This window comes from Oryza sativa, chromosome 1 (assembly GCF_034140825.1).
Source record: "Oryza sativa Japonica Group chromosome 1, ASM3414082v1".
Taxonomy (NCBI): domain Eukaryota; kingdom Viridiplantae; phylum Streptophyta; class Magnoliopsida; order Poales; family Poaceae; genus Oryza; species Oryza sativa.
Window position 1 is genome coordinate 37,873,991 of NC_089035.1, and position 12,503 is coordinate 37,886,493.

At 44.6% G+C, this 12,503-nt stretch overlaps 1 long non-coding RNA gene across 1 annotated transcript; it reads left to right on the forward strand.

Moving 5' to 3' along the window:
- The first annotated feature begins 1,427 nt into the window (after positions 1 to 1,427).
- LOC107277998 (uncharacterized) lies at positions 1,428 to 2,462 on the forward strand. The gene is made up of 2 exons (XR_001546713.3): positions 1,428 to 1,682; positions 1,839 to 2,462. It is a non-coding gene; the product is annotated as an uncharacterized lncRNA (long non-coding RNA).
- The last annotated feature ends 10,041 nt before the right edge of the window (positions 2,463 to 12,503 follow it).

The following is a 12,503-nucleotide window of genomic DNA, read 5'->3' on the forward strand; positions in this document are numbered from 1 at the left end:
TTGAATTGAAATCCACGGCACAACTTAGACTCGCACACAAGGAACAAAAAATTTTCGCAATTAAGATTTTGCCGAATTAGTTTTTAACGTCTCACGAAAAGCGGAGCGTTACAACCCGCCACCCGACAGACTCCGGGAGTGTTGGCAGCGAGCATGATGGACCACACCATGAAGGTGAGTATTTGCGGCAACGGCTATGGCGGACTGATCCGGTCAGAGATCTTGCACACGGGTGCCATTAGAATAGCGTCGGCCTACTCCTTTGACAGCGTCTGGTGGTGGATTTGGAGGCAAATGGACCCACAGATAGACTGAACAAAAAAGCATGGCAGTCCGCGCGTGCTCCTTCCGTCACCTGAGGAGCGAAAGAACGCAAGCATGTCGGCGATCTATGTTTGTGGGATCTGAGATGTGACGAGGCCCCGTGTTCAATCTCCAACACATTCACAACTTCTTCTTAATAAATGTTTGGAGGGACGTTTCTCTCCAAATCTTGTTTTTTTAGGGCCCATTTGATTTGGAGTTAAAACATATGAATTTTGGAGGATTCCGATCCTATAGGAAAATTTCCTATGAAGCCTTTTTATACAAAGGATTGAATTACATCCTAACCTTTGAAATTTCTATGGAATGGACAATCCTATAGAGGTTTTAGAGGAAATTTAGCAAGAGTTCTAACCTCTTGAAAACTTTCTTTGGAGTCTATCTCTCATATCTAATTCTTGTGGTTTTTTTCCTGTGGTTCAATCAAACTGTTATTTCTGTATTTTTCCTGTGTTTTACAATCCTCTGTTTTGCACTTGCATTCCTATTAGAATTCTACGTTTTTTCTATTTCTCTATTTTTTTTTCATTCCTATAATTCCAAGGGGTCCTTAATGTTCGTGGGATCAAAGGGTCAAAGTGAATTTATTCCATTCCGGGCCGACTCGTTTGGATAGTTCTTAGTATGGTCCATCTATGTTTATGCGTTAGAATTTTAGTTTGGATCGTTGGCCAATAAACATGGATGGACCTGGCAATGATGTTCCAGACCAGTAAAAGCTCGGCCCAACTAAGCAACCCTTTTCTTTTGGAAAAAGTATACTTTGAGTCCCTTAACTCCGGCCCAAGTACGATTCATGACCTCCAACCACGAAACCGGGTATACCGACTCCTCCAACTACCAAAACCGGTACAAACTATATCTCTGGGTGGTTTTGAAAGTGGTTTTAGCTGACGTGGCGCCTACGTGACAGTGTTGACCCGTTCTTCGTTCCACGTGTCGTAGATGTGTAGCTTATGTGGCATTAGAGTAAAAACAAAAATTTGTAGGACCAAAATGTCATTCAAAAAAAAAAAAGTGGGACCCACCGACATGTGGGGGTGGGGCCCACATGTCATTCTCACCGACGCCCCATCCCTTCTTCCTCCCCTCTCTCTCCTTTCTCTCTCTCTCTCCCCTTTCTCTTCGTCTGCAGGCGGCGACGGGTGTTCGAGGGCCGTAGCGGCGGCAGCCAGCGGGAGGGCGGGCGCTGCCTAGAGACGGAGCGGCGACGAGGCGCCCTCGTCGTCCTCAAGGCGTCCCGACGGCTCCCGCCGCCCATGCATGTCGCGACGCCTGTGCCGCCGTCGCCGCCTCCCCCGCCGGGGCTCTGCTCCACGTTGGCGTCGGCGCCGCCGGCCCACGCACGCGCACACATGGTGCTCTGCCTTCTCCCTGTACCTCTCCAGTGTCTCCCTGTGCCTCTCCTCGTGCTCCCCTCTCATCAGTAGCTGGCTAGCTTCACACGCAAAATACATTCACACGCATCGGCTACATAGCTCACTCTCACTGACATCATGTCACGTCAATGCAAGGTGTTTGTTGCTATCACGACGTATCCTGGCGGCAAGGATCTGGACGCCGGCGTACTTGACGTCCCAGCTGAACTTGGTGATGGCCCAGCGGGTGCCGCCAAACTCGTCAGCGTTGTCGACGATGTAGTCGAGGTAGGCGGCGGCGGCGGCAAAGGCGTCGCGATGTGCGTGGGCGTGGCGGGAGCCGTCGCGACGCCTTGAGGACGACGAGCCGTAGCTCCGCCCCGAGGGCGCCTCGTCGCCGCTCCGTCTCGAGGCAGCGTCCGCCCTCCCGTTGGCTGTCGCCGCTACGGCCCTCGAACACCCGCCGCCGCCTGCAGACGAAGAGAAAGGGGAGAGAAAGAGAGAGAAGGGAGAGAGAGAGAGAGGAGGAGGAAGAAGGGATGGGGCGCTGGCGAGCTCCTCTCCGTGGGTGAACGGCCGACGAGCTCCTCCCCCGCGCGTGGACGGCCAGCGACCTCCTTCCCTGTGCGCTGTCGCCGCCGCCCCGCGCTCTAGTGATTGAAGGTGAGAGGAGAGGAAAAGATGAGAGAGAGGGGAGAGGGGTGAGAATGACATGTGGGGCCCACATGTCGGTGGGTCCCACTATTTTTTTTTATGTGAATGACATGTTGGTCTTACAAATTTTTGTTTTTACTCTAATGCCACATAAGCGATACGTCGACGACACGTGGAACGAAGACCGGGTCAACACCGCTATGTAGGTGCCACGTCAACCAAAACCACTTCCAAAACCACCCAGGGATATAATTTGCACCGGTTTTGGTAGTTGGAGGAGTCGATATATCCTGTTCTGTGGTTGGAGGTCATGTATCGTACCCCGGCCATAGTTAAGGGAGTAAAAGTATACTTTTTCCTTTTCTTTTCTCATCTAAGAAGAAACCTTCAAGTTTATTACACCGCTCCCAAATCCCTACCATTTACTTTACTGCATTACTTACTACTCCCTCCGTCCAGTATAAGGAATTTTGATTTTTTTTTTTACTATTTGAACACTCATCTTATCCAAAAAAATTTATGCAAATATAAAAAAATAAAAAGTTATACTTAAATTACTTTGGATAATAAAGTAAGTCAAAAAAAATAAATAATAATTCTAAAATTTTTTGAATAAGATGAGTGATCAAACGGTGTAAACAAAAACTCAAAATCCCTTGTATTATGGGTCCGAGGGAGTACTTAAGAGCAAAACTGGAAACTTTTGCTAGCAACATATCGACACCATTTCAGCTGATGGAAGACAGAGCTACAAACAGTCTGTTCAACATCCAGCTTTATACTACTGGAATATCTCACAACACCCATATTTTATACTACTACCGTTCAATAGAAAAGACTTGATGTCATCTCGCTAATCCTATACTAACAGCTACTAGCTCCTATACGTACTCCCTCTGTAAAAAAAAAAAGACAAACCCTAGATTTTTATGTCTAAATTTGACTGTCAGTCTTATATAAATTTTTTTTTATAATTCGTATTTTCATTGTTGTTAGATGATAAAACATGATTAATATTTTATGCGTGATTGTCTTTTTAATTTTTTTCATAATTTTTTCAAATAAGACGGACAGTTAAATATTGGGCACGGAAATCAGGGTTTGTCTTTTGTTTTTTTTTTTTTGACGGATGGAGTATCAATTGGTCGGTACGCTAAGGGAGCTACTATCTTTGACATGTTAGTTACATAACCATGATTGGGATCATAGGATGCTCACATGATTGAGCTAGAAACATCTATCGGTCCAGAAGAGTGAATGAATTTTGTAACCAAACCATATCCCTATATATTCTATTTAACCTCTGATAGCATCGTTGCAAAAAAATAATAGTAATAAATTCTGATTGTGCCTTCGAGCATCAACGGATTAGACAGCCGACTTATTACCACGTCAGGAAGTCAACAAATCTACAGAAGGTGTGCAGGTAAAATCGCACGAACCAGTCCGTGAAAGCTAGGTTTACACATCGATTAACTGCGCGCACATGTTATCATCTCCATTACGGTACTTCTTCTGTCAGTTCCGTGTCCATGTGTGATGAACCCTCCTCGTGCTGCTGGAAGAGGAAAGAGAGGAGATTTCTTTTGGTCTTCACGCACACGTTTATCGAACCGTTAAACGGTTATTTCTTTAAATAAACATTAATTTAATTTTATATTAAAACCGTAAAATATTATATCTTAATTATTAATCTTAGCTATTAATACTTAATTAATTATACATTACATTAGTGACTCACCGTGCTTTATATATTTATTCTATCGTCTTATTTCTTTCAGCTTCATCGGTTAGCCTAATAAGTTAGAGAAAAACTAAAATTTAATTGACTTGATTTTGAAGTTGTTTAAGATATTTTGAACATTTTTTTAATATTAACTTTTAAGTTACTACAGATAAATATATAAAAATTTTATCTATAAATTAACTTTTATTTTTAAATAAGTCATTTTAGCTTATTAAGAAATATGACTAACTGTAACCGATGAGACTCTTCTTATCTCAAACACTCCCACCTGTGCAGCGGGGTTCACGAGGCCGGTCAAAATCGCTCTCCGTCCGGCCTTCCCGGTTTCTACGCATATGCACGAAGGCCCATGGGCTGCCGAGGTGACGTGGATCCGTTCAGCGGTGGGCCATCCTCGAGTCGTGTACAGCGTGGACCGTGCGTCCGCGGCCGACTTCGATCTAGTTGCGTCGACAAGTCGCGCCACCGGCGTACCGCACCGGCGGCTGTCGGCCTCCGCGCACGTGCCGGCCGGCACCGCTCGCCGGTCCTTCCCGTTTTGACGTCTTCCTGAACACGCAATACTCGGGCATGCCGCCGTCAATTTTCGGTCAAGGCCTAATTAATATGCTCGTCTTCGTCCTAATCTTATCCAGGAGACCTGGACTACCCGAGCTCCATCATTTACCTTTTAACTTATTTTTATTATCAAACGACAGATGCATACCTACACACATCACTATACACTCAAAACATTAAAAATTTATTATATATTAATTTTGAAGTTTTTTATCATCGTGTCTATTTTTACACTGCTTTACATATATATAATAAAGATTTTAATAAATGAATTTTGATTGTTTTTTTTATTTTCGATGGCTTATCAGCCGTACATCGATGAGGCTGCTAGGCTAATGTCTCCGTTTTCAGATTGCTATGTTATGTGATGTGATTCATTTGACTTTACGCGTGCACTAGCTGCTGCATGCCGTATTTGAGTTTGGTGCCAGGAGAGGTTGCATACGCACCCCATTTGGTGTTGTTACACTTGATTCACGCCGCAAGATTTAGCAGCGATATTTTCTAGCTAGCGGAAGAGTTGCTAGAACTGGGTTTTTGGCAGTTTGGGTATGGAATGAAAAGGTGACATACAGCTAGCTTTGCTTGGGTTGTCATGTCACCTGGATCATTACATTACAGGGATGGTTTTGACCTATGGTTAGCACACCATCAGCAAAATGGACAGTCGTGTACAGCAAGGAAAGCAAACTTAAAAAGTGCCACCACTTTAAGTTTGAGGTCCAAGGATCGATTGTAACGCCCCGATTTTTGTTCGGGAATAAAAATCAATTAATAATACATTTTCTAGAAATTAAATAAAAGTTAAATCAACTTAATCAAGTGAATTATTGAGGGAATTAAAAATTTCCTTTAAAAATCATTGGCCGAGAATATTTTGTAATATTCTTTGTGCCCTAAAATACTCTCCGGATTTTTCCGCAAATTTTCGGAGCTCAATAAATAATTTTAAAGTCACAAAGATCATTTAACCAATTAAATAAAAAGAAAACAAATAAAATTCTCCTTCCTTCCCTTTTGGGCTTGGCCCAAGCCTTCCCCTCCTCTCCCGCGGGCCGCGCTCCTCCTCTCTCTCTCGGCCGGCCCGCGCCTTGCGAAAGTCTGCTTTACGTCCCCCGGTTTCCCTCCTCTCTCTCCATCCGGCCGACAGGTGGGACCGTGGGCCCCACCTGTCAGCTCCTACCTCTCGCCGGCCAACCCCAACCGCCATTGCCGCCCACGTCGCCACAAAATCCGGCGCCCTCCCGCACCCGAGCTCGCATCCAACGACGTGGGCACGATCCCCTCCACGTCCTCCACCATTTTCCCCGCTCGTCCCACAAAAACCGGCGCCGGCCGAGCCACCACCACCCCCCGTCGGCGCCCCACTTCCCCGCCGGTTGCCGCCCCTCTCGGCCCCATTTCCGCCGCTCCGACCCTATAAAAACGAACCCCGGAGCATCCTCTCTCTTTTCCCCCTCCTCACCCGAGCCAGCCGCGCTCTCTCTCCCCCTCCCCACGCCGCTCCCGCGCACCGCCGCTTTCCGGCGAGCTCCGGCCGCCCGCCACCGCTGCTTCACCCACCGCCGCGCCAATCCGCCACCACCGTCGGCTTCGCGGCGCCGTGCCGCAGCCCGGCCTCTACTCCATTTCCCCTCTCCGCCTCCGGAACACCGCCGCCTCGTGCACCACCGCCTACCGCCTCCGGCCGCCTCTAGCCGCCATCCTCAACCACCTCAAGCCGCGCCACTGCCTCGGTTAGATCCACCACCGCAAGGGCAAGCCCGGCCGCCCATCCTTTTTTCCCCTCCACCACCAGAACCACCTCCCCACCACGCCACCCTACCGGCCATTTTTTTTCCGTCTCCGGTCGCCGTTCGCCATCACCCCGGCTGCCGCCGCGACGCGCCGGCCGCATCGCCTCCTTCGCCACGTCCCGCTCTTCCCCGTCCGCCGCCCGGTCGCCGCCTTCCGCCGCCGGGAGCCCCTCCTCATTGTCGACCTGTGGAGCGCCGCCGCCTCCCTCCGCCGGCTGCTCTCGCCGTCGCCGTGCCCCTCGGTGAGCTCCGCCACCTCCCTCTCCCTCACTGTCCCCGTTTCCTCTCGCCGCTTCCCGCGCTGCGCGCTGCCGCTCCCTGCGACGCCCGGCCCGTGTGCCGCCGTCGCTTTGGTCCCGGCCGCCGCCGCCGCCAGCCTTGTGTGCGCGCTGGCCAGGCCGCGCCGCCCGGCCGTCCCCAGCCGTCCGATCGGCCTTGGCCGATCTAGACCGTCGGGTGCGCGGCCGCGTGGCCGATCGCCACCGTGGACTCGGTCCACGATGGGCCGTGCCGCTGACATGTGGGGCCTGCCCCCTTTGTGGACGTGGTCCGCGCCTCACCCCTTGCTGACGTCAGCGAGGACCATTTCCTTTGTAAAAATAAATAATAATTGCGCAATAAATCGAGTTTAATTCTAGAAATTCATTTAAAAGGCTTAAAACTTCTAAAATTCATACCTAATTCATTCGAACTCCGAATTGAGCCATTCAACTTGCAAAATTCATCTAAAATTGAGCTCTACATGTTTGTTTAGTTTTTATGTACTGTTTTCTTGGTTTTTATTAGAGTTTTTCCTCGTTTTGCGTGCCAGCGTGTAGTTCCCGTCGTTTCGGAAGATCGCGTTCACAAGGATAAGAGTTCAGAAGATCCAAGTGAAGAAGCAAGGCAAGTCACACATTCCCCTTGAGCATGTTGATCCCAATTTACAAATGTTTTACTGTTTGCAAATAAATATGCATGTTTTGCTAATTACATGGGGTCAGGGTTTTACCTATCTGCTCGCTTGTGCTATGTTTACTTGATATCTGTCCTTTGTCAACCATGGGTAATAAATCGCCTAGCTGGTGTTACTTTGATGACCTAGCTAGAACTATATGCTTAGCCATGCTTAATTACCACTAGCTCAGTCGATGGGATAATTGCAGTATTAGACATTCTAGTATCTTGTTGAGCTGCGTGCTCGAGACATCTGGCCATGCTTCATGGTCGTAATTATCCAACTAAAATGCGACTGAATGGTGGGCTGTGGGTGCATGGTTTTGCTGGTCGCACCCATGGCAGTTAAGGACCGGTTCGCGGGATGCCCTGGAAGAACTTATCGTACTTACCACAAGCCAGCGTGGGCAACGGCTGGGCTTGTAGTGTAGCTTTCCTCTAGTCGACGCATCCAGGCAAGGGTGGGCGTGATGGAGCGGGGCGGGCCCTGCGACGGCCTCTGTCACTTCTGGATTCACCTAGGCACGAGAGGGGACTGCCCGTTGCCCGCTGGGGACGGGGGTGAAACCTGAGGTGTGGTGTGCTTGGCTAGAGAGGGTTATGCGAAGGGTCCTGTCACGGCCTCTTTCCGGTATGTCGTGGTGGCATGTCGGCGCACGGAAACGTGTCGTGGGGCTGTGTCTTGTGGGTACAGTTGTACACCTCTGATCAGAGTAAAACTATTCGAATAGCCGTGCCCGCGGTTATGGGCGGTCGACCAGATTCACCGTGATTAGTCTCACACTTAATAAATCGACCCAATACACTGTAGTTTAGGTGGGTTGGTTGGGCCTGTTCAACGTGGTGTAGCGTTGATCAGTGGAGATTTAATGTTACTTTAATTACTCAACAGTTTTACTGTTTTGCTCAATAAAATGTTTTACAACCGCCTTTATGCAAATAGCCACAAACCATCCTTGTATCCCCTTGCACGTCTGCATCGTTGGTGTGGCTTGCTGAGTACGGTGGTTGTACTCAGCCTTGCTATTATTCCCCCTTTTCAGAAGTGTAGTGCTTCTGAGCTGAAGATGGAGTTAGAGGACCAAGGCTCAGACCCCAGTTGAGTTTTGCCTATGGAGTGGAGCTGAAGCCCCGCTAGGATAGTTTTTTTTTTCCGCTGCTGCTGCTTTTGTTTCGGTGTGAGGACTAAGTGCCTCTTCTGTAAGTATTTTACGCTTATTTTACGTTTGGAACTGTATATTACTTGTCGTTTTGTGTACCCTGGCTGGTCCTGGACAGGGATTTAATACGCAAAATAGTCTGGAAATTTGGGTTAAATTTCTGGGCGTGACATCGATGATAGAGAATTTTCAAGGCTTGTTCGCTTTACAACTATTTTCAATCCTATCAAGTTTTAGCATTACCAAATTTCGGTAAGATTGTTAAAATTTAGCAAAGTTACCAAATTTTGGCAAGATTTCATATGTACTTACTAAAATTTGGCAACAAACTAAACATAGCCAAAAATTTGGCAACTTTATCAAAAAAAAATGGTATGGTTGAAAATAGCATCAAAGCGCCTATTCATATTGTGGCCAAAATAAACCTTACTAAGTTTTGGCAATGCCAAAGTTTTAGCAGAATTTCTTATGTATTGACTAAATTTGGCAACAAACTAAACGCGGATAATTTTTTAACAACTTTGTATGGTTAAAAATAGCATCAAAGTGAACCCAAAGTGAACAGGCCCTTAGAAATATGTAAACAGGGGACTGAGAAGGAAAGAGAAATCGGAGAACGTAGTCCACGTAGTCCATAGGGAACAACATGTAGAAATCGGAGAACAGCCTTTTGCAAATATCCTAACGAGGTCCGTGCATGAAAATTGTTCTAAATCTAGAAAGGATGTTCTCTCGATTACATGTTACTTGATTATAAAAATACTGGAAAGATTTAATAAGGTAGATTAATATGGGATAGATCACTCAAATTTAACCTCTACATATTGTAACGAAAAAAATAACCGCGAATATACATCAAGTAATTGTATTTTTTTCAATTTGTAAAAGTTTAATTTTAACTTGCATTTTATGGAGTGATATATCATATGTTAATACAGCTTATCAAACTTTTAAAAAAATTTACAACTATTTAAGTAACGTGTAAACAACAAGAGAATGTCCCTCGAGAGTTTATAATCTACTTTAGAAGGTGTTTAGATCCCACCCTAAAATTTTACATCATATCACATCGAGCGCTTTAACACTTGTATGAAGTATTAAATATAGGCTAAAAAGATAACTAATTGCACATATTACGACTAATTTGCGAGACGAATCTTTTAAGCCTAATTGCTTCATGATTTGACAATGTGTTGCTACAGTAAACATTTGCAAATGACAGATTAATTAGGCTTAATAAATTCGTCTCGTGGTTTATTGATGGATTATGTAATTATTTTTTTTTATTAGTGTCCGAACACTCTATTCGACAACAATATCTAATGTGACACGCTAAAACTTTACATACCTTCATCTAAACACCCCCTTGGTTGGTGCAGATACATGATGTATTGTTGTCCTAGCTACTACTAGTATGCTACCGTAGCAAGTAGCAACACACAGTTGTAAAAATTAAGGCCGTGTTTAGTTGTTTGGTGAAAAGAATTTTAACGTATATAAACACACATTTGAAATATTAAAAGTAGACTAATAACAAAATAAATTATAGATTCCGCCTGTAAACTGCGAGACGAATCTATTAAGCCTAATTAATCCATCGTTAGCAAATGTTTACTGTAGCACCACATTGTTAAATCATAGCGTAATTAGGCTCAAAAGTTTCATCTCACTATTTACATGCAAACTATGCAATTGATTTTTTTATCCACATTTAATGCTCCATGATGTGACGGAATTTTTAGAAGTTTAAATGAAATTAAACACGACCTAAATATATGTCATCTTTCGTTCATACTGGTACTATATTCTAACGAAATCCTACATTACATTACTCATCCTTTCATAAGTCGTTTAATATTTTTCCTAGTCAGAATTCTTTTAAGTTTGATTAAGCTTATAGAAAAATATAATAACATTTTAAATACAAAACAAATGTATTATCAAAATATATTTAACTAAAAAAGTTAGCCAATTTATAATATAAAATAGAGGAGTAGTTATTTACAGACGTCATAGTACATTCCCTCGAGTCGGTACTAGTTTCTCTGTCCTTAAAAAACAATCCGAAGGATGTATCTAGTGACACTGGTGGAGAAACCCTTTGTAGTCCCGGTTCGTAACCCCCCTTTAGTCCCGGTTTCTAAACCGGGAGTACCAATCCGGGACTAAAGATCGCTATCTTTAGTCCCGGGTGAAATAACCGGGAGTAAAGATCGATCTTTAGTCCCACGTGGCTGAGCCAACCGGGACTAAAGATGGCTCAGCCGGCCACGTGGCTGAGCCATCTTTAGTCCCGGTTGGTGTTACCAACCGGGACTAAAGATAGAGCTGACCTTTTTTTTTTTGCATGCCCCTGTTGCTGCATGGTTTATATATATATATATATATATATATATATATATATATATATATATATATATGTATGCATATATATGTATTTATACATATATATGTTATGCAAATGCATATGTATATAGATATATATATGAACAAAATATATTTACATTATAGAAAATGTGTACACATGCATATAGAAACATATGTAGTCATGTATTAATTACAATCCATTATATGTCCTAGCTAGCTACGGTTTCGACGTAGTAGTACTCGCTGCTAGCTCAGAAGCTAAGGACCGGTGAATTGTGTTTCCGTCGTAGTAGAATTCACCCTTGGGATCAAGGATTTCTTCGTTGATGAATCCCATGAGTTGTTCTTGAACCGCCGCGATAAATTCCTTGTGTGTGGTCAGGTTATCCCTCATGCGAATAAACTATATGAATGTATGAAATTGATTAGTAATTAAACAAGAAATCGCTATGTAATGAAATTTTGAATTTATTTGTACGTACATCGAGCTCTCTTGTGGTGATGATTTGGTCTGCAAGGCAGTGGCAATACTCGCACACGTAATAGCCGCACAAGTTAGTTCCCTGCTTTTGCTTTGCGCACTACAAATAAATGACAAACAACGAGAGATCTAATTAATATACACTTGTATGTATTTGAATCGGAGAAATATAAATGTAGAGCATGTGTACTCACAGGAAATTTGAACTTCCGCCTAAGTCTTTCTCTCCATTTGCCGCGGACCAAATGACGGAACCGATACCAAGCCCTACATGGAGTTTAAAGCTATGATTCGTAGTAGCAATTAACATAACAAGATTTTCTTAATTAACAAAGGAACTTATGACGGTACCTGTCTATAAGTTCGAAAACCTTGTCAAACGTAGACTCTTTTTTATCCATTGAGTCATATACGTTGACGGTGCAGGCCTCCAGGTCGATGAGTAAAAGCACCCAGTGGAATCTGCAATGTGCGTGGGATGCATTACATATGAAACACTTAGCAAGTTCGTACGGGAATGAAATTTGGTATGTAGGAAGACAGTAAAATTAAACTAACTCTGTGTTGTATGGCAACAGTATGAACGTCTTGTAATGTTGCGCCTTCAGGAGATGGACGAGATTGTCCTCTGTTTCTTGTGGATATTGGTCGAGCATTGCGACGTTTACTTTCCGAGGGTCGATGAATCCAGTATCGAAAACCCTCCGCCGTCGGGCCCTTTGAATCTCCATTCTACAACGATAAAAGGGAGTATATTATTTTCTATGGTCTACTTATATACAAGGACCTAATTAATTAAAGGAGACGTATAGTAAGAAATCTAACTGAACGATATACTTACAAAATCCAGCAACTCATAATAGAGATGTCGAGGGCGTCCAGCTGGTATAGTTCGTAGATTCCCCTGAAATTGATCCAGAGAATGTCATCTCCTTGCAAGAAGTCCGTGTCCCTGATCCTCGCTCCGATCATCTCTCTACCGGTGGCGCTCATCTCCATGTACAGCTGATGGAACTTGTACATTTGTGTGGGTAGGGACTGCAGCAGCTCAGGCTTGACAAGCGGTTTACCGAGTTCGTACATGTATTTCACTTCCGCCTTTTCGATTGGTGCGACTCCTAG